At 49.5% G+C, this 25,679-nt stretch overlaps 1 long non-coding RNA gene across 21 annotated transcripts in view; it reads right to left on the reverse strand.

Annotated features, from left to right (window-relative positions):
- Positions 1–25,679, reverse strand: part of LOC144381083 (uncharacterized) — a 912,868-nt gene that overhangs the window by 827,927 nt on the left and 59,262 nt on the right. The gene's annotated exons all lie outside the window — the stretch shown is intronic.

Genomic DNA, 25,679 nt, shown 5'->3' on the forward strand with positions numbered 1-25,679 from the left:
AGAGTGGTGAAGGGCCTGCCTGAAGTTACCCGTGGGGTAGAGGCAAAATCCCCCACCAGCTTTGTTTCAGTTTAGGGCTGTTAAGGAAAGGGGGAAAGGATTGACAACCCTGGGGGACTGTTCCCCAAGAACAGGGCCTGCAGGAAACGGGACCATTGCTAACATCAGGGCTGGAGCCCTTCCTGCATCGCTGCTTCCATTCCCAGGCACAGAGGCCCTGGAGGATAGGGGACAACTGGGGCCTCCCCAGTCCTCCTCTCACCTGCTTCCCAGAATCCCGTGTGGGTCCAGGACCCTGAGGGGGGGAGGCGTGGACTTGCTTCTCAGGCCTGGGAAACTCTTAGCAAATTCCAACTCCTTCAGACTGTAGATAGGGAAACTGAGGCCCAGAGAGGGGGAGGTACCCATCCAAGTTCACATAGACTCAAACCTTGTCCTTTGAGTCTCTAACAAGTGCTCTTTCCATAGGGAAACCCACTCCCAGCTCAAATTCCTGCGTGGGGAGTCATTTCCCCAGCAACGCCCTGTGGGTCCTGCCAGCAGAGCCCGAACCTGGGTGCCAGGCTCCGCACCAGCCTCTATGGCCCCCGCTGTGCTGCTCGGATGTGAGCAGACGCATTGTATTTCTTTATTTTTATTGTATTTTATTTTATTATGTTATGTTAGTCACCATACATTACATCATTAGTTTTTGATGTAGTGTTCCATGATTCATTGTTTGCGTATAACACCCAGTGCTCCATTCAGTACGTGCCCTCTGGGCTCTTTCCACAGTTTGGCTATTGTGGACATTGCTGCTATAAACATTGGGGTGCAGGTGCCCCTTCGGATTTTTACTTTTCAGTGGCCTCTGTCTGCTCCTGCTTTCTAGAATGTAAGGTCCATGAGAACAGAGATGTTGTACATCCCTTAGCCCCAGTGACACAGTGTCTGCACATAGTAGTGCTCAATAAATATTCATTAACTTAACGAATAAAGGAAAGAATGACCTGGTGTGTGGTGAGCTCTCTCACAACAGTGGGAAGCAAGTGGAGGCTGGATGTTTATCTCTTGGGCGATGCTGTAGAGGTGGCATGCCTTAGTCATGAAGAGAAATTAAGAATCTCGACCTCAGTACTTTCTTGCTGTGTGACCCAGAGGAAGTTACTACACCTCTCTGAACCTCCCTTCCTCCATATGTAAAATGACGGCAGCAGTAGTGCCCAATGCATAAGGCAGTTGTGATGATTATGTCAGATGCTGTGGTAAAAAAAATTCAGCCAGAGCCTGGCAGATAGTGAGTGCTCCATAGTGAGTCATCAATAAAATTCCATCATTGGGGGATCAGGTGTTACATATGGCTCGATGATCCATTCTAACTGTGAGTCCTTCTGACTCTTTGACACCGGAACTCTTGGGTGACACGTGCACTTGCTTGAGCATCCTCCGCTGTGTCTCCCAACCTCTGTCTCCACTCAGTACCTTCTCTGCATCCTCCCTGAGCCCCAAGTCTCTGGGTCAAGGGACAGCCACATTGCTTCACTCACGTTGTTGGCAGTGAAGGAGGAGACGGAACACGCCTGAGCCCGGTTCTCAGGGGGTGTGCCACCCAAGTGCCCAGGGGAGGCGTGAGGACGGGAGTTGCATTTCTCCTACAGGCATCAGGGAAGGCTTCTCTGAGGAGATGGGACTGAATTGCACCTGCTGAGTGGGCAGGACTAGAAAAGAGGGAAAGGAGGAAGGAGTATAGTCCTGGAAGAAGGGGTGTATTGATTCATTCGCCCCTTTGTTGACTGGAATGTTGAATGATCACCTAATGTGCAGTGGGTCCTGGCTGGGCCCTGAGTGGGGCAAGTCACTCCCCACCCCCCGTCATAAGGAGAGTTCAGCCTTGGAGAACAGACTAGTAAGCAGACAAAACGGTATAAAAAGAGAAACAAGGATGCCTAGGACCTCCAGGGTGTCACTGAGTCTATTAAGGGTCAGGGGAAGTTCCCTGGAGGAAGCAACACTTAAGCTGAGCCCTGAAGTCAAACAGGGGGCAAGACAAGTGTTCTTGAGGGAACAGACTGTAGAAGGACTAGCAGCAAGAGAGCAGGCTTTGAGTTCGAAGACCTAAAAGGCGTTGTGCGGCTGGAGCTCCGGAGGGAAGGGTGAGCCTGTGCAAGGGAAGGGGGGCAGAAGCCAGGTCGGCAAGGGCTCTAGCCTTTATCCTGACAGCGGCAGGGAGTCCCTGCTGTTTAAATTAAAGCAGGGGCTATGTGGATCAGACCAGAGCTGCATTTGCCAAAAGGTCACTGTTCTGTGTGGAGAGGAGCATGCCGGGTGGAGAGGAGCATGCCAGCAGGAGGGAGACCGACAGGTTCGGTGGGATGCTTCCAGGATGAGCAACGCAGACAGCGGGAAGGAGGGAAGTGTCCCAGCAGGCCTTCCTTGGGTGTGTGTGTGGGGGGGAACTAGGCTCCACGGGGGGCGGGGTCTGGGGGCGGTGGGCAGGAATGAGAGGGAGCAAGGCAGATGGATTACCAAAGGGGAGTCACTCTAAAATTTTGGCTTGGAGATGCTTAAAAGGCACCATGTCTCAGGATCCCCAGGTGGGATACACCTGGTGGGGAACCTTATAAATGCCTGGGCTGGGTAACGAGTTCACCAACCATGTCCCAAGTGCCTACTACGGGTCAAGCGTTGTTCTGGGCACGTGGGTAGGTGGGGAGCAAGACAGAGGAGGTCCCTGCTTCTTTCCTGCTGGAGGGGAAGGGCGATAAACAAAAACACAGGTCACACGGCTCATGGTGAGAAGTGTTTTAGAGGACAATAAAGCAGAGTGAGGCTCAGTGTGAGGGGCAGAGAGGGATTGCAGTTTCAAGTTGGGTAGTCAGGGAAGGCCTCACTCATAAGGCCACTTTTTTTTTCCTATTTCACTCCTTAAAAAATAGCATTATAGAGATAGAATTTGCATATCATACAATTCACCCCTTTAAAGTAAGCAATTCAGTGGCTTTTAGTATATTCACAGAGTAGTGTAACCATCACCACAGTGTAATTCCAGCACATTTTCATCATCCCAAAAAGAAACCCTGCCCCCAGCCAGTCCCCATTCCTAACCCCAGCCCCTGGCAACCACTGATCTACTTTCTGTCTCTGTGGGGTTGCCTGTTCTGGACATTTCACATAAGGGGAATCATGCGATGTGTGGTCTTTTGTGACTGGCTTCCTTCACTTAGCATGATAACTTATTAAATAATTAATAAGGCAACTTTGGGGCACAAACCTGTAGGACATGAACGAGTTGGCTATGCAGATGTCGAGGTATGGCACTTGGGGCAGAGAAGACCAGGGTCAGGGAATCCCAAATTGTCCAGTGGCCATAGAGCACACAGGATTTGCTCCAGCCCAGCTGCCCTGGGCCCTCATGGGGAAGGGGGTTTGCTGGGCAGGTGGTGAGGACCAGCAAGTCAGGCAGCTGAGCTTGGGGGCACCTAGAAAGCCTGTTATACACCTGGGCTATACCTAGCCTGGCCTGGGTAGCTGGGTTGTAGAGATGGCCTCTGATACCCCAGGAGACTTTGAAAGGCTCCCTGGGGCCTCAGTATCTTCATCTACATAACCAGGGGAATCATTTGGCTCCTCCAAACATATGGAATTGGAATGACATTCCAAAGGACAGATATGAGCCTGTGTGGATCAAAAGCCTCGAGGTGGGAGGAGCTGGTGTTACTGTGGTGGTTCGAGGCACTGGGGGAATAGAGGGGTGATCGGAAGCACAGCTGGGCCTGTCCTTAAGAACCAGCTCTGTCACTATCTCTTTTTCTGGGGGTGTCCTGGGTCTATACCAGGCCCTTGGGGATCTAGATGGCCTTTTATGGGATTTTTGCACAGCCAAAGGATGAAGACTGGAAGAGATTTCTTTGTACTCATTGGCAATTCTGGATTTTTCTAGGCTGGGTCAGAGATGGGGCCCAGGAAGGCATACTGATGCCCAAACCCAGCTGTAGCCTCCTGCTCACAGCAATGTGGAGGAACGGAAAAAGGAGTCTTGGGTGGGGTCTCAGCATATAGTGACCTTGGCAAGTTCCTTCTCCCCCATGATCCACAGACATCCCAAATGAGGACATGGACAGCATAGTCCAGAGTATCCCTCAACTACGACACTCCAGGACTCCAAACCTCTAGAATCACTGAGGAGGAGAAGTGCCTCAGGACCCCAAGACTCAAGATAGGACACATGGTTGACACACGGTCGTCTGACAACAGAGTATAATTTTTCTCTTAAAATGAATTACTTTTTTTCATTTGTAAATATTTTAGTCTATACCTCTGAAATGTAAGGCTTTTTTAAAAAAAAGAAGCCAACTATAATACCGTCATAAGATCTGTATCAGCCAACTATTGCCACAATAATGCTGAGTAACAAAACACCCAAACTCAGTGGTGTAAAAGACAGGTTTGTGGTTGTTTCTGGAATGTCTGTGGGGCAGCTGGGTTTGGATGAAGGAGGTGGGGCTTGGCCCCAGGCCGCTTCTGGGCTCAGATCTGTTCTACGTGTCTTTTGTTCTTATGGGGCCAGAGGGTCAGGCTGGGACGTGTTCTTCCTCCGGGGGCAGGAGCTCAGGAGCAAGCCCATCCATGCAAGCACATTTCAGCTTGCTGTTTGGTCACGTTCACCAGCATCCACTGGCTAAAGCAAATCCTGTGGCCTTTCCTAGATTCACAGTGGGCAAGGGATAGATCCCACCTCCTAGGGAGAAGATGCAAAATTCCCCAGAGTTTCAGGGAAGGGTGAAGAATTGGGCCTATTTTTGTGATCAGCCAAACCCAGCATCCTCCACAAGAGATGAATGAGGTATGGATGGATGGATGTTTCTTTATGAACTCTAGATTCATTGCTGTTATTTACCATATTAATACTCCTTTTTCTCCTCCCATCTTCTAGCCAGTGAGAGCCTCTTCAGTTTTGCATGACCCCAGTAGACTCTGAGAGCTCCCTTGCTCTTTAACATTGATTATAAGATGTTCCTGGCTCATCGTGCACATTTCCTGCCCCAGGTCTGGAATCACCTATTAATTATTTTTAAAAGCTATACATTTATAAGGTTTAAAAGTCAAGCCATTTTTTAAAGTACAGGATGTACAGCCAACTCCCTACCCCCAGCCTCCCAGGCTCTTCACCCCTTCCCTGCAGGCGGCCACAACTATCAATGCCCCGTTAATCTTTCTGGAGGTACTCTATGCCTAATTAAGTACATGTGATAGGTATCTTATTTTTTAAACACTAGAAATAAGTTCATGTTTCATTTTACGTTTTACAGTATGCAATAACTTCATTTCACAATACATAATAATAGTCCTGGTTGCCATTTGCTTTTACCGTGTCCTAGGAGAGCCAACATCCAAATGAAAATCTGTTCAAATCAGAAGGCTTTAATCACACCCCGTCCACCATCTCCACGTCCAGGGGCCCAGACGCACCCATTGTACAGTGATCGTGTTTGACAGCGTTTCCCAAGTATGGTAAACCGCATGATTTTACATCGTGGTACGAAGTGAGCATAACTATTATTTTAATTGTTAGGAACCTATTTGAATATATAAGAGAAAACTGAGGATAACGAGGAACTCCACAGCGTCCCCCGATTGCTTAATGGAAGCCGTTGTTCCATTACTGAAGCCATGTTCGTTTGGGGCCAGCTCCTGGCTCTTTCTGAGCAGAAGGAACTCTCATGTCGAATCCGGTCCCCATTGCTGTCTTTCCAGGTCCCTCTATCCTTCTGCATCTCTGCCTCCCCTCCCCTGCAAAGACCCAGCCTCTGGCGGAGGGGGGTGTGTTCTGAAACTCTAGAGTCAACACATCCCTGAGCATATGGGCTCTTGGATGCCGCCTGCTCCAAGCCCTCCCTTGTAGAGAGGGGGACACTGAGCTCTGAGCACGGGGTTACACACGATGAGTTACAGTGTAGCCATTTTTATTCCACACCAAACCATGCCAGCAGGTGAGGGTTCGGGGGGGGGGGGCGGGGGGGCAGGGATCAGCCACTGTGCTCTTGGGAAAGGAGGAAGATTCCTTCCTTCTGAACTCAGAATTAAGGGATTAGGGCAGCTTCACAGACAAAAGAATAAAAGTACATGTTCAAACAGTACAAAACAACAAAGCGAAAAGTAAGTCTCCATCAGTAAACCTCCCTCCCACTCCTCCCTGCTGGGTTCTTGGTTTCTTGAGTATCTTTCCAGAGATACTCTGTGCATACGGAAGTAGAAGTGTGTGCGTGTGTCCTTAAAAAAGGATGTGCGGAGAGTTTCGGTTTGGGATGATGAGAAAGTTCTACAGGACAGAATGATGGTTTCCCAGCAATGTGAATGTCCTTCATGCCACTGAATTGTACACTTAAAAATTGTAAAACAGTAAATTTTCTGTGTATTTTACCACAATTTAAAAAATAATGATGTGTGTATTATCCACATTTTTGTCCATCTTTTTCAATTAACTATGTATTTAGGAGATCATTCCACCATCACCCCATGAAGTGATTTGTTCTGGGCCATCTTGGTTAAGCTGGGAGCTGTTTCCCTAAACACCCTTCCCTCTAAGGGTTTCTGGTTAGAGTTGGTCAAAAGAAGAATTTGTGGAGATCTGGAAGGCGGAAATGAAGCAGCAGTCGTTCCTCTCCCAAGGCTGAATGCCCAATGATGGCCCCACAGACCAGCAGTGGCTGGGACCCACCACCCTGGACAGCGGAGGTGCTCCGGGGAGACGCAGCCACGGAAGCACCTTCCCAAAGCCCTTCCAGCGACACCCCCTTGCTGGCTCCTCAGATCCACCGGTGCCCCTCCTGCATTCCCATCCCCCAGTTGTGTAAGGGTGTGATTCCCATAACAAAGCCCTTTTTCCAGAAACCACAGTGGTTTTGTTTCCCTGAGGGAACACTGACTATTTCACCTATGTTCTGCCTCATCTTTGTTTTTTGTTTTTGTTTTTGTTTTTTAAGATTTTTTATTTATTCACTAGAGACACAGAGATAGAGAGAAAGAGAGCATGAGCAGGGGGAGAGGCAGAGGAAGAGGGAGAAGCAGGCTCCCCGCCGAGCAGGGAGCCGGACCGGGGGCTCGATCCCAGGACCCTGGGATCATGACCTGAGCTGAAGGCAGCCGCCCAACCATCTGACCCACCCAGGCGCCCCTCATCTTTGTTTTTTAATTGTGGTAAAGTACAAATGACATAAAATTTACCATCTTAATCTTTTTTTTAAGATGTATTTATTTATTTTAGAGAGTGAGTAGGGGTGTGTGGCAGAGAGAGAGGGAGACAGGCACACTCCCTGCTGAGCAGGGAGCCCAACTGTGGGGCTCGATCCCAGGACCCTGAGATCATGACCTGAGCCTAAACCAAGAGTCGGGTGCTTAACCAACTGTGCCCCCCAGGTGCACCTCAACCTTTTTTTAGAGTAGGCTCCACACCCAGCACGGAGAGCCCAACATGGGGCTTGAACTCATGACCCTGAGATGGAGACCTGAGCTGAGATCCAGAGTCGGACGCATAACCGACTGAGTCAGCCGGGCGCCCTGCATCTTAACCATTTTTAAGTGTACAAGTCAGTAGCATTAAGTACATTTTATGTCGCTGTGAGACCAGTCTCCCAAAACCTTTTCATCTTGCAAAACTGAAACGCCCCCAGCCCCTGGCAACCACCATTCTTTCTGTGTCTATGAATTTGACTTCTCTAGAGATCTCATATGAGTGGAATCATCCGGCATCTGTCCTTTTGTGACTGGCGTATTTCACTGAGCGTAATGTCCTCAGGGTTCATCCATGTTGTTGCTGGTGTCAGAAGTCCCTTCCTTTGTGAGGCTGAGTCATAGCCTCATGCTGCTGTGTCATAGCCCACACTTTGCCATCAGTGTCCGCGGCGGATGTGGGGGGGCTGGCTCCTCGTGGCCCTTGTGGGGGTGCTGCTATGGCCTCTTTCTGTCTGCTGCACAGGGCTCCCCGGGAGTCGAGGGCAAGGTGAGGGGCACCGGCTTTGGAGCCAGGGGCGCCAGGTTTGAATCCCATCTCCCCCCTGGGGGCCCCCTGTGGGACCCTCGGCACCTAGTAAGTGTTCAGTAAAAGAGAACCCCCCCCCCCCGCTGTGGCCATCTGTGGGAGAGAGGCAGCCCACCTCTTGGGTCATCCAACCCTCAGCAGGCCTGGGGCCCCCCACTGTCTCCGGGGCCTGGCACGTGGGCTACTCGATCTCTCGGGCAGCCTTCCCACACGTGCTGCCGCCACCCGGGCCGTGGAACAGACCTTCCCACCTCCTCCGGCCCTTAACACAGATTGCCACGTGGGTGCACGCACGGGGCAGGCCGAGGGCCCCTGGGGCCAGGTCGCCGGCGGGGTCACTTGCCTCCAGCTGCAAAAGCAGGAACGTTTTCTCAGCCCACTGTTCTCACATTTGCTTTTCCCCATTGTGGGGTTCGGGGCCCTGGGCTGGGGGCCAACACACCCAGCCTTTCCTCTCACAGGGTGCTAGCCCGTTCTGTAAATGTAGACAGCCAACACACCCAGCCTTTCCTCTCACAGGGTGCTAGCCCGTTCTGTAAATGTAGACAAGCCCCTGGCTTCTGTGGGCCTCCCTTTCGTCTCTGTAAACCGCAGGCCTTAACTGGATGGTCTCCAGTGCTGCCCCTGAACACCCAGGCTCTGATTTTCCTCGGGTTCCTTCAGTCCGTGTTCATTTATCCGTCCATCCCATCCGTCCGTCCATCCTGCAACGACTTCTCTTGAGTTTTTCATCTTATTGGGGTTTCTTCTCCTCTCACGGAGTCATGCTTGCAACACGGCAACACGTTCAGCGTGGGGTTTAACAAGCACAAGTCCCTCCTCGCGTGTCCTCCGGATCCGTGGTTTTCAACGGGAGAGGGACATGTGGGAATGCTGTCACAGCTTGGGTGGGGGAGGTGGCCCCATTCCTGGCATCTGCGGACTGGAGGCCAGGACGCTGCTCGGCATCGTGTGGCGCACAGGACAGTCAGTCCCCACAGCAGGGACTTACGCAGCCAATGTCCAAAGTGCTGAGGTTAAAAAACTCTGCTCTGGGTATTAATGCTGTTGACATTTGCAGGGATATTTTTCCCAAAATGTCTATGAATATACAAACATAAATGTGCGTATTTTTCAATCAAAATGGGTTCGAACTACAGTTTGCTTGGTTCTTTAGTAATACTGGCAGTGACGTTTGGTTAAGAACCCAGTTAGAATTGGATTGTCAGTTAGTCAGGGCTAGGCTGGACCCAGGGCTAGCCCAGGGCTCTCCAGCTTAAGCAGCACTTCTGATAAAAGTATATGTTGCTTGTTTGTTTGCTTGCTTTATTCTGTTTTGTTTTGTTGGGGGTGGGGGCGGGCCCAGAACAGGGGAAGCCATTAGCCCTGTGCAACAGGGCGGCAGAAAGAGTTCTGTCCAGGCCTCAGGGCTGGGATCCAGCCATATCTGGCCCAGCTGCCCTGAGTTCCCTGTCTCTCCACCCCACCTCCCCCCCGAGTTGGCCTGGCTCTCCACTAGGCTTCGAGCAGGCCCTGCCTTATCTCCAGACGCCCGTTATCTGCACACCCATCTGTGGACAAATGGCCGGCCCGGCTGGCTCCTGGTCACCCCCCGCCTGGAGGGGGCCCTCCTCTCAGGCCTGTGTCTGGCAATTTGGGCTGGAGCCCAAGGTGGGGGGTCTCACCATGGAGGAGGCCCAGCCCAGTCCAGCCCCACCCCTGGGGCTTTCAACTCCAGAACGGCGGCCGCTTGGACATTCCATTCACAGGACAGGAATCAGGGCCAGGAAACTCATCCCGTCCCCCTGCCCCTTCACGCACTTGGTTTTACAGTAGGCCTTATAATGGGGTAGGGGCTGGAACAGTCACTCCCATCGAACAGTTGGGGAAACTGAGGCTCAGAGAGGAGATGGAACTTGTCACAGGTCACACAACAAGGCAGAAGCACTGCTGGGAGTAGGATGAAGCCCTCTACCTCCTATCGTGGATTCTGAAAAGGAGAGCCCACAGACACCACTCTCCTGGCCCAACGTTGCCGTGGAAGCCCAGGGGGCCGAGACACAGTCACTTCCTTTCTTGGGGCCTCAGTTTCTGCCCTTGGCAAACAGACAAAAGTGAGGGCCTGCTCCCAGCTCCCGGGAGGCAGGTGAGCTTCCCTCAGGGAGAGTGAAGCATGGGCTCCGTGTTCACCCTGCCCGGGTTCAAGTCCCACTTTCCCCACTTATGCTCAGCAGGACTTTGGGAAATCACCTGATCTCCCTCTCTTTGCCTTGGCTTCCCCATATGAAAAATGGGAAAATGGGAGCCCTTACCTCACAGGATCATTACGAGGACCAAGTGAGTTAGTCTACATAAAGCACTTAGCACAGAGCTGGGCACATGACTTGTGCTCACAAGTAAATGTGAGGTACTGTTAGTTGTATTAGCCATCACGTATAGTAGGAGAACACAGTCTAGTGCTTGTAGTAGCTGGGGTGACGATATGACCTTGGGCAACTGACTTGCCATCTCGGAGACTGCTTCCTCACCTGTACAACGGAGGCCGTGAGGGCCGTGCATGGTTGAGGCTCTGGAGAGGAGCTTGCCACAGAGCGTGGCCCCCGTGGCCGGGCCGGGGCAGGGCACTGCCGGCGACCCACAGGGAGGGGTGTCTGCAGGAAGACAGAGACAGCCCGTGGGCCTCTGTTTACAGAGCCCATCTCTCCTCTGATGGATGCAGCAGCAGAGTCTGTTTGCAAGTTCCTCCTGGAGACATGAATCAAGGTCTGTTTGGAGAACGTGCGCACTCCTCTGTCAAACATTCCACCCGCGCTGGGGCCGCCGAGCCCCGGAGCCAAGAGCAGCGTGGATCCCAGGCTGTACCCGGGGACGCAGCATAGGCTGACACACGGAGCCAGCCTGGGGGACGGGACAGCCTGGGCTCGGTGAGCACGCGGGACAGGCACCCTGCCTGGCCTCCAGGAGCTCTCTAGAAAGCAAGATAAGACCTGGATTCAACCCGAAAACAGGGAGGATGAGATAAGGACCCATCTGCTTCTACTCTGGTCCCCTGTGATCTCCCACAGCAGCACCAGGGTGATCTCTTCCAAACGTCAATCTCCTCAGCTCTCCGTTGCTCACAGGCCGCCAGTGGCTTCCCTTGCAGTTGAGTAAAGATCAGGTTCCGTACAAAGGCCTTGGAGGCCCTGTGGGACCTCGCCTGCCTGCCGCTCGCACCTCTGCTCCCGGCACCTCATCCTCCACGTCCTGCTTTCCCTCCAGCTTCTCGAGGAGGCCTGCCGCCCTCGCGTCCTGGTGCTTCCCCCTCAGCCCCTTGTGCCCCTGACAGTGCCCGCCCCCACCAGACCTCCCTGACCACGCTGCTGGCCCCCATCAGATCTGGGATTCGACGTGTATTTGCTGGCGCGGTTGTGTCCATTTCCACGGGGGTGGGGGCAGCGTCTGTTTTATTCTCAGCATGCGCCCTGCCCCTGGCAGGATGCTCCACACAAATATTTCTTCAGTGGATGAACGCTTGGCCATGGGAAGGCTTGATCTCTGAAAATGGATGATCGTAACCAGTTGGGGGATCAGAGAGGCTTCTGGGGAGATGGCGGCACAGCCAGGGCTTGCTGAGTAGGAAGACTGATGGCGGCAGCACGGGGCGGTGGCAGGGAGACTGGGGCTGCCAGTTCAGCCACCTTGGCCAAGTCACTTCAACCCTCTGAATTTCAGTTCCTGCATCTGAAAAATGGGGGTGATGATACCTATTCAGAGATGGAGCATGTGAGGAGCAAGTGGGATGAGGCATGGAAACCCCCAGTCAGAGCTCAGTAGGTGGAAAGCATCACCTTACGGATTTTCAGTTCACCGCCATGCCCATCTGAAGAAGGAGGTGTCCCTGTCTGCATCATTTTCCCGGAATACGTTTATTTGATTTATTTTTAATACTACATATATTTTAAATGTTAAACACTCTCAGATTTACAGAAAAGTCACAAGTACAATACATGGAAGTTTTTCCTCTGAACCGGTTGAGAAGGAGTTGCTGATATGATGTCCCATCTCACCTGAATACATTTTTGTAGATTTTTTTTTCTTTTTGTGTATATTTCCAACAAACATGGACAGTCTCCTACCAACCATAATATAGCTGTCACTGTTGGGACATTAACACATTCCTACCATAGAATCCTCAGACCCCATCAGAGATTCTGCACTAGGCTAGACTCACGTGTGGAGTGTAGTTGTCAGGACTCCTTGGTCCCCTCGCTGTTCTCCCCAAGGGATGAGGGTGCTGGGCTCCCAGCTTCCTCTAGGTGGCACACAACTCTCTGAGGAAAGGAGGGAACCCCAGGTGAATTAATTCCAAGGGAAGGAGGGATGGTTTTAGACGGATTAAGCCCTGTCTGTCCCGGTAGGGTCCCCCAAAGGAGTCAACATTGCACCCCCTGCTCCCATTAGAGGAGGAACCAGCATTCATTCATCCGTGTATCAACAAGTATTTCTCCGTGCCCCCTGCTGCTGATAGCTAAGGCCCGTGCCTTCTGAAGGTCACAGCACAAAGAAGGCAAGGGCAAGGTCACTGGACTCAGAGCTCAGGAGACCTGGGCACAGGCCCAGGTTTTGCTCCTGACTTGCTGTGAGACTTCGAGCACCTTTCTGGGTTCCAACGGTTTAAAAAAATGCGGGTGTCAGCTTGGCTAGATTAGGGTTCTGTTTCATCACCCCATGCCCATCCCCCTCCATCTTGAACCTATCTCTAAATCCAAAGGACTCTCTGCTCCAGACTCCTCTTTTTTCCCGTAAGAAAGCAACCAAGGTGTGGGATTAAAGTCTCTCACAGGCAGGTGAGAATATAGTTTGAAAGGACCAGGGGTGTTAGCATGGTCAGGGAGGGGCTAGCACCAAGCAGAAAAATCTCTAGCCCCAGGAAGGGGGAGGCAGGGAGAGGGAGCTGGAAGGCTGGGAGGCTGTCTTCCCCTACCCCACGCCCAGAGCAGAATGGTGCCTCTGCCCTCACTCTTCAAGTGCTGTCCTATGGCTGGCTTAGCAGGAATGTCTTGCCCACTTGGAAACTACAGCAAGGGGTACACAGAGACTGTTTTCAGGCTCCCCCTCGACCACAGACTGTATCCCCTACATGACTTGCCTTGCTGTGCCTCAGTTTCTTCATCTGTTAAATGGGGGCAAACAAAACCTTTCTCTTGGGGAGATATAGCCACACTGTTGATTAAAATGTTTCCATATGCTTCTGCTCCTAAGAGCAGGACAGATGTAAGCGAAGTGTGAAGAGTCTCAGAACCCTGACTCAAAGGAAGATTCTGTGGGGAGAGGGGACCCAAAGGGTGCTCATCACAGATCAGGAGCCCTGTGATGCTTTCTGCGTCACCTACGCTAATAATTCTTCAGGCACAGACAGCAAGCTCCCTGCAATATCCAAAGCACTGCCATATCCATGACCTCACGTGACTTTCATCTTCTCCCTCGACGGGTGGGGAAACTGAGGCTCGGGAAAGGAGGTGTGACATCCAGCTAGCAGCAGAGTCAAGCTGTAGAGGAGAGAATCAGGCCGTCCTGGGTTTAAGTCCCTGCTCTGTCATGTCCCGGCTGTGTGACTTTAGGCAATCACTGCACCTCTCTGAACCAGTTTCCTTATATATCCAATGGGGATAGCTCAAAATGATCAGGGGCCAGCAGGGTGGGTTCTGGTGAGGACCCTCTTCCCAGCTGCAGGGTGCAGACTGCCAACTTCTTGTCTCCCCACGGGAGAGGGCTCCCTGGGGTCTCCTTCATGAGGACCCCACCCTCGTGACCTAATCACCTCCCCAAAGCCCCACCTCCTGATACCATCCCCTTGGGGGTTACGATCTCAACCTGTGGGTTTTTGAGGACACAGCCGTTCAGTCGGTGACATCAGCTGCTGTCAGCCCAGCACACGGCGCCGTGCCTTGCCCTGAGCACGGGTGGCGTTTTACGTGCTGACTGCGTGCCAGTCCAGGCTGAGCCCTTCCTCTGCCCCTTCTCACTCCTCCCAACCCTCTGAGGCAGAGGCCCTTATTCTCACCCCCCTGCTACCAGTGATGGGACTGCAGTTCAGAAAACGAAAGGAACATGCCCAGCAGGGACAGGTCTAGGGTGAGGCAAGAGAGGCACCCAGGGTGCATAGATTTAGGGGTGCTCGGACTCAGGGTCATTCCTCCTTCAATTTTGTATCCTAGGCTCTCACTCACTTCACCCTAACCCTGCTGTCCAGGGTCACATAGCTAGGAGGTGGTGACCCTGGGATTCGAACCCAGGCCTGCATCATACCAGGCCTCTTCAGCACAGTGGCTCAGCAACCGTTGGCTGTTTATAGAGCATATGGTGCCCGGGAACATTGGCCACACTAAATGCAGGTGGCTGTTACATGGCTGTCATCGTCGCCTTCTGATTCTCAGTCCCTCCTTCTAACATCCGGCTTTAGGTCGCCCCCACCCACGGCCCACCAAAGCCAGCTTCTTAGGACCTTCCCCAGCTAGGCAGGGTGACCTGGTTTCCCCAGTTCGGTTACTCAACTTTTATCTTCACTGTCAGTGACCAACTGCTGTGTGTCAGAGGGAAATGGCCCCAGCTGCATCTATTTTAGCCCTGGTTTGTCTACTTGTAGGAATTCTGTTGTCCATTATGCATTTCTGTTACCATGGCTGGCATCTTGGCCAACGGCACACAGAAGCAGCAGAAACATTCAGTCCTGCCCGAGATGGACCAAGAAACGTCTCTGTCCCCAGAGGTCTTTGAGAAAGCAAACTGCTTCTAGGGGAATTATGAGGGTAAGCTTGCCCCCCTTCCCCACCCGTCACCCTGGGCCCTTCATCTGGACAATAACAGCTCCTGTCTCCAGAAACCATTCCTGCAGGTTTCAGCTGAGTGGCAGGATTACACTACAGGGTGGCAATTAGCCTGATAAGGCGATGACCTCACCCGCCTGCCTCTGGCCGGAGCAGAGAGACCAGCTAGCTGGAGCCTGCCCCAGAGGGCCTCCCTCCCCCCACCATACACTGGGCCTCCCTTGCTGTACTCAGAGTCAGGGACCCTAGTTCAAGGCCTTGGGCAAGGCTCTTCCCCTCTCTGGGCCTCAGATTGTCCATCTGCGAAATGGAGCATGTTCTGACCTTCATGGGCTTGTGGGAAAGTACCAGTAGAATAGTAAGTGAGAAATTGCTTTGGACTGGGATTGCTGATCACAAACAACCGTAGAACTAGGGCCTTTTCTGGAACATTCCCGAAGGAACAAAGAAAAGGGCACTGGCCAGGGAGTCAGATGGACCTGAGTTCTGAGTCCCGGCTCTCATATAGACTCCAGGCAAGCTACCTCTGTTTCCTCCTCTGTAAGATGGGGCAATGTCTGTGCCTTTCCCTCCTTGCACGTGCTTATGAGATACAGGGACACGTGAGGCAGGAGGACCAGCTGGTTAAGATAACATGTTTCAGGGGCACCTGGGTGGCTCAGTCGTTAAGTGTCTGCCTTCAGCTCAGGTCATGATCCCAGGGTCCTGGGATCGAGCCCCACATCGGGCTCCCCGCTCAGCGGGAAGCCTGCTTCTCCCTTTTCCACTCCCCCTGCTTGTGTTCCCTCTCTCGCTGTGTCTCTCTCTGTCAAATAAATAAATAAAATCTTTAAAAAAAAAAAAAAAAAGATAACATGTTTCAGGTCAGACAGACTTGGGTTCAAGAGCTGCCTCAGCCACTTACTAGCTGTGTGCCCTTGGGTAAGTGACTTAACCTCTCTGAGCCTCTGTTTCCCATCCATTAAATGGGCAGAATAATAGTTCCTACTTACAGGGTTGTCACGAGGATTAAATTAAACAAAGCAAGTATTTAACACAGTGCCTGGCAAATGGTGAAGGGACATGGGGACAGCTGTGTGATCTTGAGCACATGTGTAACTCTCTTTGAATTTGGTCTCCTCATCTGAGGAGTGACACCAAGACAGCACAGGCAAAGCTAAGAACAGCACCTTAGGTTTCAAGAACATGCCATGGAATGGCAGAAGGGTACCGGCTACTCTCAACTCAGAGTCAGATGAATAAAGGCATCTTTGATCCAAAGGCCTCTCTCCCTTCTCCCCTTTTCTGCCAAAGAGTGTTGGCCACGAAGCCAACTTAACATCTGTGTGACCCTGGTCAAGTTAGTGAACCTCTCTGTGCCTCACTTTCCACATCTGGAAAATGGGGTAATAGTGGCACGTACCTCATAGAGGTGTTTTGAAGACTAAACATGTTAATGTATTTAAAGTGATTGAAACAGTGCCTGACATCCAGTTCAATACACATTAGCTTTTATTTGTATTATTTTGAAGTCCTTGTTTTCTCCTCAAGTTGCTTTTGTGGCAAATGGTGCTCGGCAGGTTCCCGAGAAGTGCATGGAAAAGCTGCAGAGGGTCAGAGAGAATCCTGAGGCCTCGCCCTGACACTTTGATGTGCAGTATCTCTGGCAAGTCCTCTGCCCATTCAGGGCCTATTTCCCCAGTGGTAGGATGAGAGGGTGAGACCAAGAACATTCTAGAATTCTAGGTCCCCAGCGAGGACTCCTGAGGGGCTCAGTTTGTTTACGAGCCTCCAGGAGACCTGGCAGAGCTGAGGTTCTTGCCTTGGTAGCCCCTTGTCTCCCTCACGCCACAGCTCCAGGCCGGTGAGAAAACAGGCTATACCCGGGCTGTCACATGGGTACAAAATCCCATAAGCTCTCACACAGACAGACCCCAACTGACTTCGACACATGGATGGGCAAGCATGCTCTAACACAGGCATGCAGTCAGACAGCACACAGCTGTGCCCCCCCAACACCTCCCTGGGACAGCCCCGGGCCAGTGCCCCCCCGCACACACACCCGTTGATGTGGAAGCGCCTGGCCTGGTGCTTTACATATAGTGGCCCTAAACAGATGCTTGTTGATCGACTAAACAAATGAAAGCTTCACAGAGGGGCGCCCGTCCTCAAGCAGCCCCAAACCAGGGTTTCCCAAAGCACAGAACCTTAACCGCTGGAGGGTCAGAGGATTTTAGATGGCTCCCGGATGAGCCCATTCTAACTCTACTAGGTACAAATTTACTGAACATGTCTTAGTTAAAATGCAAGTTACAGTGGAATGACAGAAGTAATAACAATTTTCCTTATTTTTAGAAGTTTCTTTTTTAAAAAATTCAAAGATAAAAAAAATCCTTGAAATAAAAAATTTTGTCAATAATAATACAGATGGAACTCAGATATGGCTTCCCCTTAGGTGCCTGGGACTTGTGACACTGTTGCCAGAACCACTGTCCAGTCCGAACCTCTCTTCACCATTTCATATATAAATGGGGAAGCTGAGCGGCGCCTGGGTGGCTCAGTTGGTTAAATGTCTGCCTGCGGCTCAGGTCATGATCCCGGGGTCCTGGGTTCAAGTCCCGCATCAGGTTCCTTGCAAGGTGGGGAGCCTGCTTCTCCCTCTCCCTCTGCCTGCCGCTCCCCTTGCTTCTGCGCTCTTGCTCTCTCTCTCTGTCAAATAAATAAATCAAATATTTTTAAAAAATAAATAAATGGGGAAGCTGAACTGAGTCTCAGCTCAGGAAAGGGTCTGTCCCAAGATAACACTTACTTGGAGACCCAAAGAGCAGGGCCCTTGGTTTTGCCTCTGACTGACCGTGTGACAGTTCAGTTCCTCCCCAGCCTCAGATTTCTCAACGGTAAAGTCAGGGAAATTTATCCCTACACTGCTTGCCTCCCGGGGTGGCTTTGAGGATCTTGAGATCATGAGAGGCAAAGAGTAAGAGAGCACTCTGCAAACAGGTTTGGGGCATTGCGTCAGTCAGAGATACTGAACATGGAAGTCTAGAGCTCAGGTCTCCCAATGTCCCATTCAGGTCTTGCACAGGGCAGCACACAGCATGGTGAAGGGAGAGGGGAGGTGTGGAAGCCAGGCAGATAGGTGCCCAAGTTCGGTCTCTAACAAAGTAATTCACTCCTTCAACAATCTTCTGAGTACTGACTGTGGGTGGGACACAGGCTAAATACAAGGAAGGCAACCGAGAGCTGAGGGAGGCAGACATTAGTCAAAAAAGTATACAAATAAATGTAATATTACAAGGGCAGTAAGGTCCACAATGTGGGAAGGGTATTTGTCAGGTAGGTCAGCGTAAGCTTCCCCAGGAATGATGATCAAACTGAGGCTGAAGAAGAAGAGGACCTAACCTGACAAAGGGGAAGAAAAAGCATTCCAGGCAGTGGAAACCACCAGTGCAAAGGCCCTGGGGCAAAGGGGCAGAATCACTGGAGTCACATCAGCATGGCTGAAGTCCGGCGTCCCAGGTGATGTGTGCTCAGCCAAGTGAGGCTGGAAAGCTGGCAGGGGCAGCCACACAGCACTGAAGGCCAGTTAGGATTTGGGCCATAACTGTAACAGCAGTGGGAATCCATTAAAGGCTTTTAAGCAGGGAGTGATAGCCATTTTGATAAGCTCACTGGCTGCAAGTCAAGTGTGAAAGAAGAGAACATAAGGGGAGACTTCCTTTACAGAAACCAGAACATACAATAAAGTCACTAAAATAAGATCACTGTAGTATTGGGAAAGGCACAGACAAACTGATCCATGGAACATGACAAATAATCCAGAATTAGATTCCAGGATACAGACATTAATGTTTGACAAAACAGGTACCTCATCTCAGTGGAAAAAGGATATTTTATTTCCCAAATGGTGCAGGCTCGATAATATAACCCTCTGGAATAAATAAAAACGAATCCCCATCTTACACCACAAAATACTATGTTTCAAATGGATCAAAAATTTAAATGTGAGAGGGGCGCCTGGGTGGCTCAGTCGTTAAGCGTCTGCCTTCGGCTCAGGTCATGATCCCAGGGTCCTGGGATCGAGCCCCACATCGGGCTCCTTGCTCAGCAGGAAGCCTGCTTCTCCCTCTCCCGCTCCCCCTGCTTGTGTTCCCTCTCTCACTGTGTGTCTTTCTGTCAAATAAATAAATAAAATCTTTAAAAAAAAAAAAATTTAAATGTGAGAGTTAAAATAATACAAAATATTGTAAGAGATTCCAGGAGACTGCAGGTAGGAAGTAGAGCAAGAGTGAGCAAACTACTGCCCATGGGCCAAATCCAGCTGACGGCCTTTTATTTTTGTTTTTGTTAGTTTTTTGTTTTAAAAGATTTTATTTATTTGAGAGAGAGAGAGTGGGGGGAGGGGCAGGAGAGGGAGAGCAAGAATCCCAAGCAGACTCACCACTGAGCGTGAGCCCGACGTGGGGCTCAATCCCAGGACCCTGAGATCATGACCTGAGCTGAAATCAAGAGTCAGTCACTTAATGGGCTGAGCTGCCCAGGTGCCCCATTTTTTGTTTTGTTTGTTTTTCATAACATCTTTATTGATATATAATTCACATACCATATAATCTACCCATTCAAAGTGTACAATTACATGGCTTAAATATGTACAACCATAACAAAGTCAATTCTAGAACATTTCCATAACCTCACAAAGAAACCCCATACTCATGACCTATCAACCCCCTATCTCCTATCCTTCCCCAGTCCCTGGCAACCACCGATCTAGTTTCTATTTCTATGGACTTGCCTCTTCTGGACATTTCATAAAAATGGAATCAAACAGTATGTGAGCTCTGGTATATCTGGCTTCTTTTACTCATAATGTTTCCAAGGTTTATCCATGTTGTAGCATGTATCAGTACTTCATTCCTTTTTATAGATGTATGGCTATGCCACATTTTATTTATCCATTCATCAATTCCGGTGATGGCCATCAATCGATGGACATTTGGGTTGTTTCCACCTTTTGGCTGTTATGATTAGTGCTGCTATGAACTCCATGTACAAGTTTGTGTGTGGATTTACGCTTTCATTTCTCTTGGGTAGATGCCTAAGAGTGGGATTGCTATTGCCCGTTTTTGTAAATAACGTTTCATTGGAACACATTTGTTAACATATTGTCTATGGCTGCTTTCTCGCTACAGTGGCGGTGCTAAATAGTTACAACAGAGAACATATGCCCTGCGAAGTCTGAAATATATACTCTTTGGCCTTTTACAGAAAAAGTTGCCAATTCCTGATACAGAGGCAGAGAAGACCTTACCTTTCAAGGCTGAAAATGAAGAGAGATTATTTTAAAATGTATGTGTACTCAAATATATATAAATCTAAATTTTAAATATATGTATTAAATATATATATATGTATAAAATCTTTAGTATGACAAAAGATACTAAAATTCTTTAGGCAAAAAATAGAGGTTGAAAAAAATCACTCTAACACTGACAACAGAGAAAGGGTTGTGATCTTGTATCAGTCAATGTCCTGGCAGGAGGTAGGTGGCACACACAGATTGGGTAGTTAAGGAGATGGAATGAAGGGGACAATGCAGAGGAGCTGTTTTCAAAGGTGTAGGCAGGGTTGGGGAAACACTCCCAGGTAGGTGCAGGAGGGAGTATCACAGGGGAATCACCTCTGCCCGGGACCCGTCCTGCCCACTGAGAGGAGGTGGGAGGGCTTGGATAAGTTCCCCAACTTCTCTTTCCTCCTGCCCATTGGTGTCTCCCATTGGCCAAACCCAACCAGAAGCTGAGGACTTGGCGTTCAGTACAGACCCCACGGTGCGCAAGGCACAGAACAGATGGAGAAAGGCAGAGCATGCATCTGGAGGGGCAGATGGAAGATAGACCGAGCATAGCTTGAAAGGAGAGGGCATCCCAATTGAAAAATGGGCAAAGTCTAGACTGGCCAGCTAATGACTGGGCAAATGACATGGCCAACAATCTTACGAAAAAGACACTCAAATTTATGTCAGCAGTCAGGAAAATGCAAATGAGTCTGGCACTATGGTGAAGTTTGACACCTGTCAGAGCTCTGACCCCTACTGCTGGGGGGAGGGAAGTAAAGAGAATGGGATTCTCACATATTGCCAGTGGGAACGTGAAGTGTGATAGATGATTGTAAAGCAGCAATTCAACTCCTGGGAACCCGTCCCATAGGAAAAAAGTCCAGATGAAGAAGGACATATGTGCAAGAAAATTGCAGTAAAGGCTGTCATATCTATGGTTGCCCATCTTCTTTTGAATAGCCTATCTCTATATTTGGAGAAATCCCTGTGTTGGAACCTCACTTCTCCAATTTAGGAATCTCAACTCAAATTCCAGCCTCCTTTGCCACCAGGATGTGGCCATCCCACCAGGCTCCACCAATCGGATTCGTCCTGTGGGACTTCTCTCACATGCTGGCATGGGGGCAAGTGGGGAGCTGGTGGCCACAGCACCAGGGGTGGTTTCCCAGAGACTGCTGGGTGGAATTTTTCATGTAGAAGAGGCAGGGGACAGGGCGGGTAAGGTGTGGCAAGACCGCATCTGTGAGCTCATCAGACTAGTCCATGGTGTTTTTTGGGGCTTTGATCTAGAAACTGAGCCTCCAGCTCAATCCAACAGGTCAGCATCTGTTGCTCCTTAGAATCCTACCAAACACTTATTGCAGCATTATTCCTGGTGGTGAAAACTGGGAGCACAGAATGACCATGAACAAAGTGATAACTGCATAAACTGATACAGCCACATAGCAGAATATTAGGCAGCTATTAAAAAGCAACAACTAGAGCTATATTAGCTGACTTGGGAGGATGTCTATGAAGAAGGCAAGGAGGAGAAAACTATAATAGGGTCCCATTTTTAAAAAGAAACACTGATAAATTCACTCTGTATATGTAATGTGAATACAAATGCCTAGATTTGAATGAGTCTGCTTAGGATTGAATGAGTACAGATAAAAGCACGGTAGGACACGTACGAGATGTTGGCATGGGGTGCCGTGGGGAGAGGAGGAGATGGACAAAGAGGAGCCAAACAGAAAGGAAAGAAAACTCTACTAACTAAATGAAGTATATTTCTGATTATTTTTAGGTACTTATGTAAATTATGTGTATATACGTATGTAGGTAGTTTGTATATGCATAAAGAAGTTAAGAGACTTGTAAAACAAGAAGTCAGTAGTAGGACATTCCCGAAGTGGTCACAGTGGTGGCAGGGACTCAGGCAAGAGGAGGCAGGAGCTCGGGCCAGTATGGTGGCAGTGGGCATGGAGGGAAAAGGATGGGTTGGAAAAGCAGCCAGCAGATCAAATGGTCTAAATAGGGAATGGGTTGACTGGGGAGTGGCAAGAGAAAGGGAAGTCTCAAGGAAGAGTCCCAGGTGAGCTTAAATTCCTGTCGCCTCATCTGTAAACTAGGTAAAATGATACCCCCCATTTCTCAGTGTTATGAGAATGAAATGAAGTCATATATGAAATGCCGGGCCAAGGGTATGCCCATCACTGCTTTCACTCCCTAGTAAGTCAGCAGAGCCCACCTGCTGGGGTCTCACTGTAACCCCAAAGACCATGTGCTCTGTGCATTCACCCGGGGGAGGAGGAGAGGAGGGGAGGCTGAGGGCTGGGATGCCCTGATCATCAGGGTGGGGTGGGGCTGTTGGAGAAGGCCCAGGGCTAGATGGAAGAGGAGGCCCACGCATCTTCGTTGTTACTGTAGAAGCCAAGGGGCTCTCCAGAGGAGCCTAGGACAGATGCAGGGAACTCAGATCCCACAGACTCACAGCATGGCCTTTTTTCTCGGGGCCCTGATGAAGCCATTAGAGCTGCACCTGTCAGTTCAGGCACCTAGTGTCCACTGTGTGTAAGAGAGGCCACCAGAGAGTTTTCTTTAAAAGAAAAAAAAAAACCCAGATGAGCAAAAGAGCCCCCAGAAAGACATAAATACCAAATAGTGGGGATAAAGCCAAATGAACTGGGCAGATATTAGGTTATGGGATTTCAAGAGAGGAGGGAGGGGGCGCTTTTAGTAAAGAGTACTCCTGGAAGGCTTTTGGGAGGAAGTGGCTTTTGAAGAATAGGTGGAATTTGGACCACAGAAGAGGGCAGAATTTTTTTAATCTTCTTTTTTATGTATGTATGTATGTATGTATGTATGTATGTATTTGATGTAGTGTTCCATGATTCATTGTTTGCATATAACACCCAGTGCTCCATTCAATACATGCCCTCTTTAATACCCATCCCCAGGCTAACCCATCCTCCCACCCCCCCTCCCCTCTAGAACCTTCTCAGAGTCCATAGTCTCTCATGGTTCATCTCCCCCTCTGATTCCCCCCCCTTCATTTTTACCTTCCTACTATCTTTTCTTTTTTTTTAACATATAATGTATTATTTGTTTCAGAGGTACAGGTCTGTGATTCATCAGTCTTACACAATTCACAGCACTCACCATAGCACATACCCTCCCCAATGTCTATCACCCAGCCACCCCATCCCTCCCACTCCCCACCACTCCAGCAACCTTCAGTTTGTTTCCTAAGATTAAGAATTCCTCATATCAGTGAGGTCATATGATACATACCTTTCTCTGATTGACTTATTTCGCTTAGCATAATACCCTCTAGTTCCATCCACGTCGTTGCAAATGGCAAGATATCGTCTTTTTGATGGCTGCATAATATTCCTGTGTGTGTGTGTGTGTGTGTGTGTGTGTGTGTGTGTGTGTGTGTGTGTATCACATCTTCTTTATCCATTCATCTGTTGATGTACATCTTGGCTCTTTCCACAGTTTGGCTATTGTGGACATTGCTGCTATAAACATCGGAGTGCACATACCCCTTCAGATCACTACATTTGTATCTTTGGGGTAAATACCCAGTAGTGCAATTGCTGGGTCGTAAGGTAGCTCTATTTTCAACTTTTTGAGGAACCTCCATACTGTTTTCCAGAGTGGCTGCACCAGCTTGCATTCCCACCAACAGTGTAGGAGGGTTCCCCCTTCTCCGCATCCTCGCCAACATCTGTCATTTCCTGACTTGTTAATTTTAGCCATTCTGACTGGTGTGAGGTGGTATCTCATTGAGGTTTTGATTTGGATTTCCCTGATGCCGAGCGATGTTGAGCACTTTTGCATGTGTCTGTTGGCCATTTGGATGTCTTCTTGGCAGAAATGTCTGTTCATGTCTTCTGCCCATTTCTTAATTGGATTATTTCTTCTTTGGGTGTTGAGTTTGATAAGTTCTTTATAGATTTTGGATACTAGCCCTTTATCTGATATGTCATTTGCAAATATCTTCTCCCATTCTGTCGGTTGTCTTTTGGTTTTGTTGACTGTTTCCTTTGCTGTGCAAAAACTTTTTATCTTGATGAAGTCCCAATAGTTCATTTTTGCCCTTGCTTCCCTTGCCTTTGGCCATGTTTCTAGGAAGAAGTTGCTGTGGCTGAGGTCGAAGAGGTTGCTACCTGTGTTCTCCTCAAGGATTTTGATGGATTCCTGTCTCACGTTTAGGTCTTTCATCCATTTTGAGTCTATTTTTGTGTGTGGCGTAAGGAAATGGTCCAGTTTCATTCTTCTGTGTGTGGCTGTCCAATTTTCCCAACACCATTTGTTGAAGAGACTGTCTTTTTTCCATTGGACATTCTTTCCTGCTTTGTTGAAGATTAGTTGACCATCGAGTTGAGGGTCCATTTCTGGGCTCTCTATTCTGTTTCAATGATCTATGTATCTGTTTTTGTGCCTTCCCTTTTATTTTTAAAGGAAATTCTTCCCATTCTTAAAGGATCAACTCAAAGGCTGCCTTCCTGCTTACTGGATCCTGCTGGTTGGAATTATTCATGTTTTCCTGGAGCCCCATTAACAGAGCTTTATCAACAATGCAAACAGTGCTGTTTGCCAGTGGTCTTCTTGTCCAGCTGGGAGGTTGGAGCAGCTTGCGGGCGGGGACAGTGTCTTCGGTCTAACTGCCCCAGAGCCAGGTAGTGCCCCTTCACTTAGTATTGAAAACAGTGTACTGAATGAGGCAAGTGTAACCAGTCTCACTGCTAATATTCATTTGACCTTCCACGTTTTTGGAGAAATCCACACCTTCCTCTATTCAAGACCCCAGCAAGCATTTCCCAGTATCTTTATTTCCTAAATCAAACCATGAAAATATGTTTCTCAGAAACAATAATAAGAACCAATGTATTAAGCCTTTACCATATGTCAGACACCATACAAAGTGCTTACAGATTTTGTCCATTTAACCCCCAAAATGGTTCTTTAAGAAGAAGCTTTTGCCTGAACCCATTTCTGAACTAGGAAAACTGAGGTTTAGCAAGGCCAGCAATTTCAATGGTAATGGCAGAGGTAAGACCAGAAGCCCAAACACTTGGGGACTGTCCCTCACGTACATACAGGACTCTGTGTGCATGCACATGCATGAAGAGTTTCCCAATTTGTAAAATTAGGGACTGGTCTTGGTGACCTTGGACAGCACCTCATGCCCTGACAAGCCAAGGACTCAATTCCATGAACACAAAGATGTCACTTAAACTTGACACCCAGGTGTGATCCCCACCGGGCAGTTGAGAAAACAGGCATGGCAAAGGCCCTGTGGCTGGCACAAGCCCCCGGGGTTCTTGGTATTGGAGCTGGGTGCAGGACCTGCCTTTTCTGCTCCTTGGTCCTTGCTCTTTCTCCTAATGCTTTGTTCAGCATCTTTTGGTCCAGCCACGCTGTGTGGTCCCTGAGGTGGCTGCAAGCAGCCCCGCCAGAGGCAGACCTGCTCTGGCATCCTGGAGGAAATGTGGGCCATTCTTCATTATACTCATGTATGATCCCTTCTTTCTTTTTTAAATACTACTGAGTGCTACGTCCCAGGCACTGTGCT

This window comes from Halichoerus grypus, chromosome 2 (genome assembly GCF_964656455.1).
Source record: "Halichoerus grypus chromosome 2, mHalGry1.hap1.1, whole genome shotgun sequence".
In the NCBI taxonomy this organism is placed as follows: Eukaryota; Metazoa; Chordata; class Mammalia; order Carnivora; family Phocidae; genus Halichoerus; species Halichoerus grypus.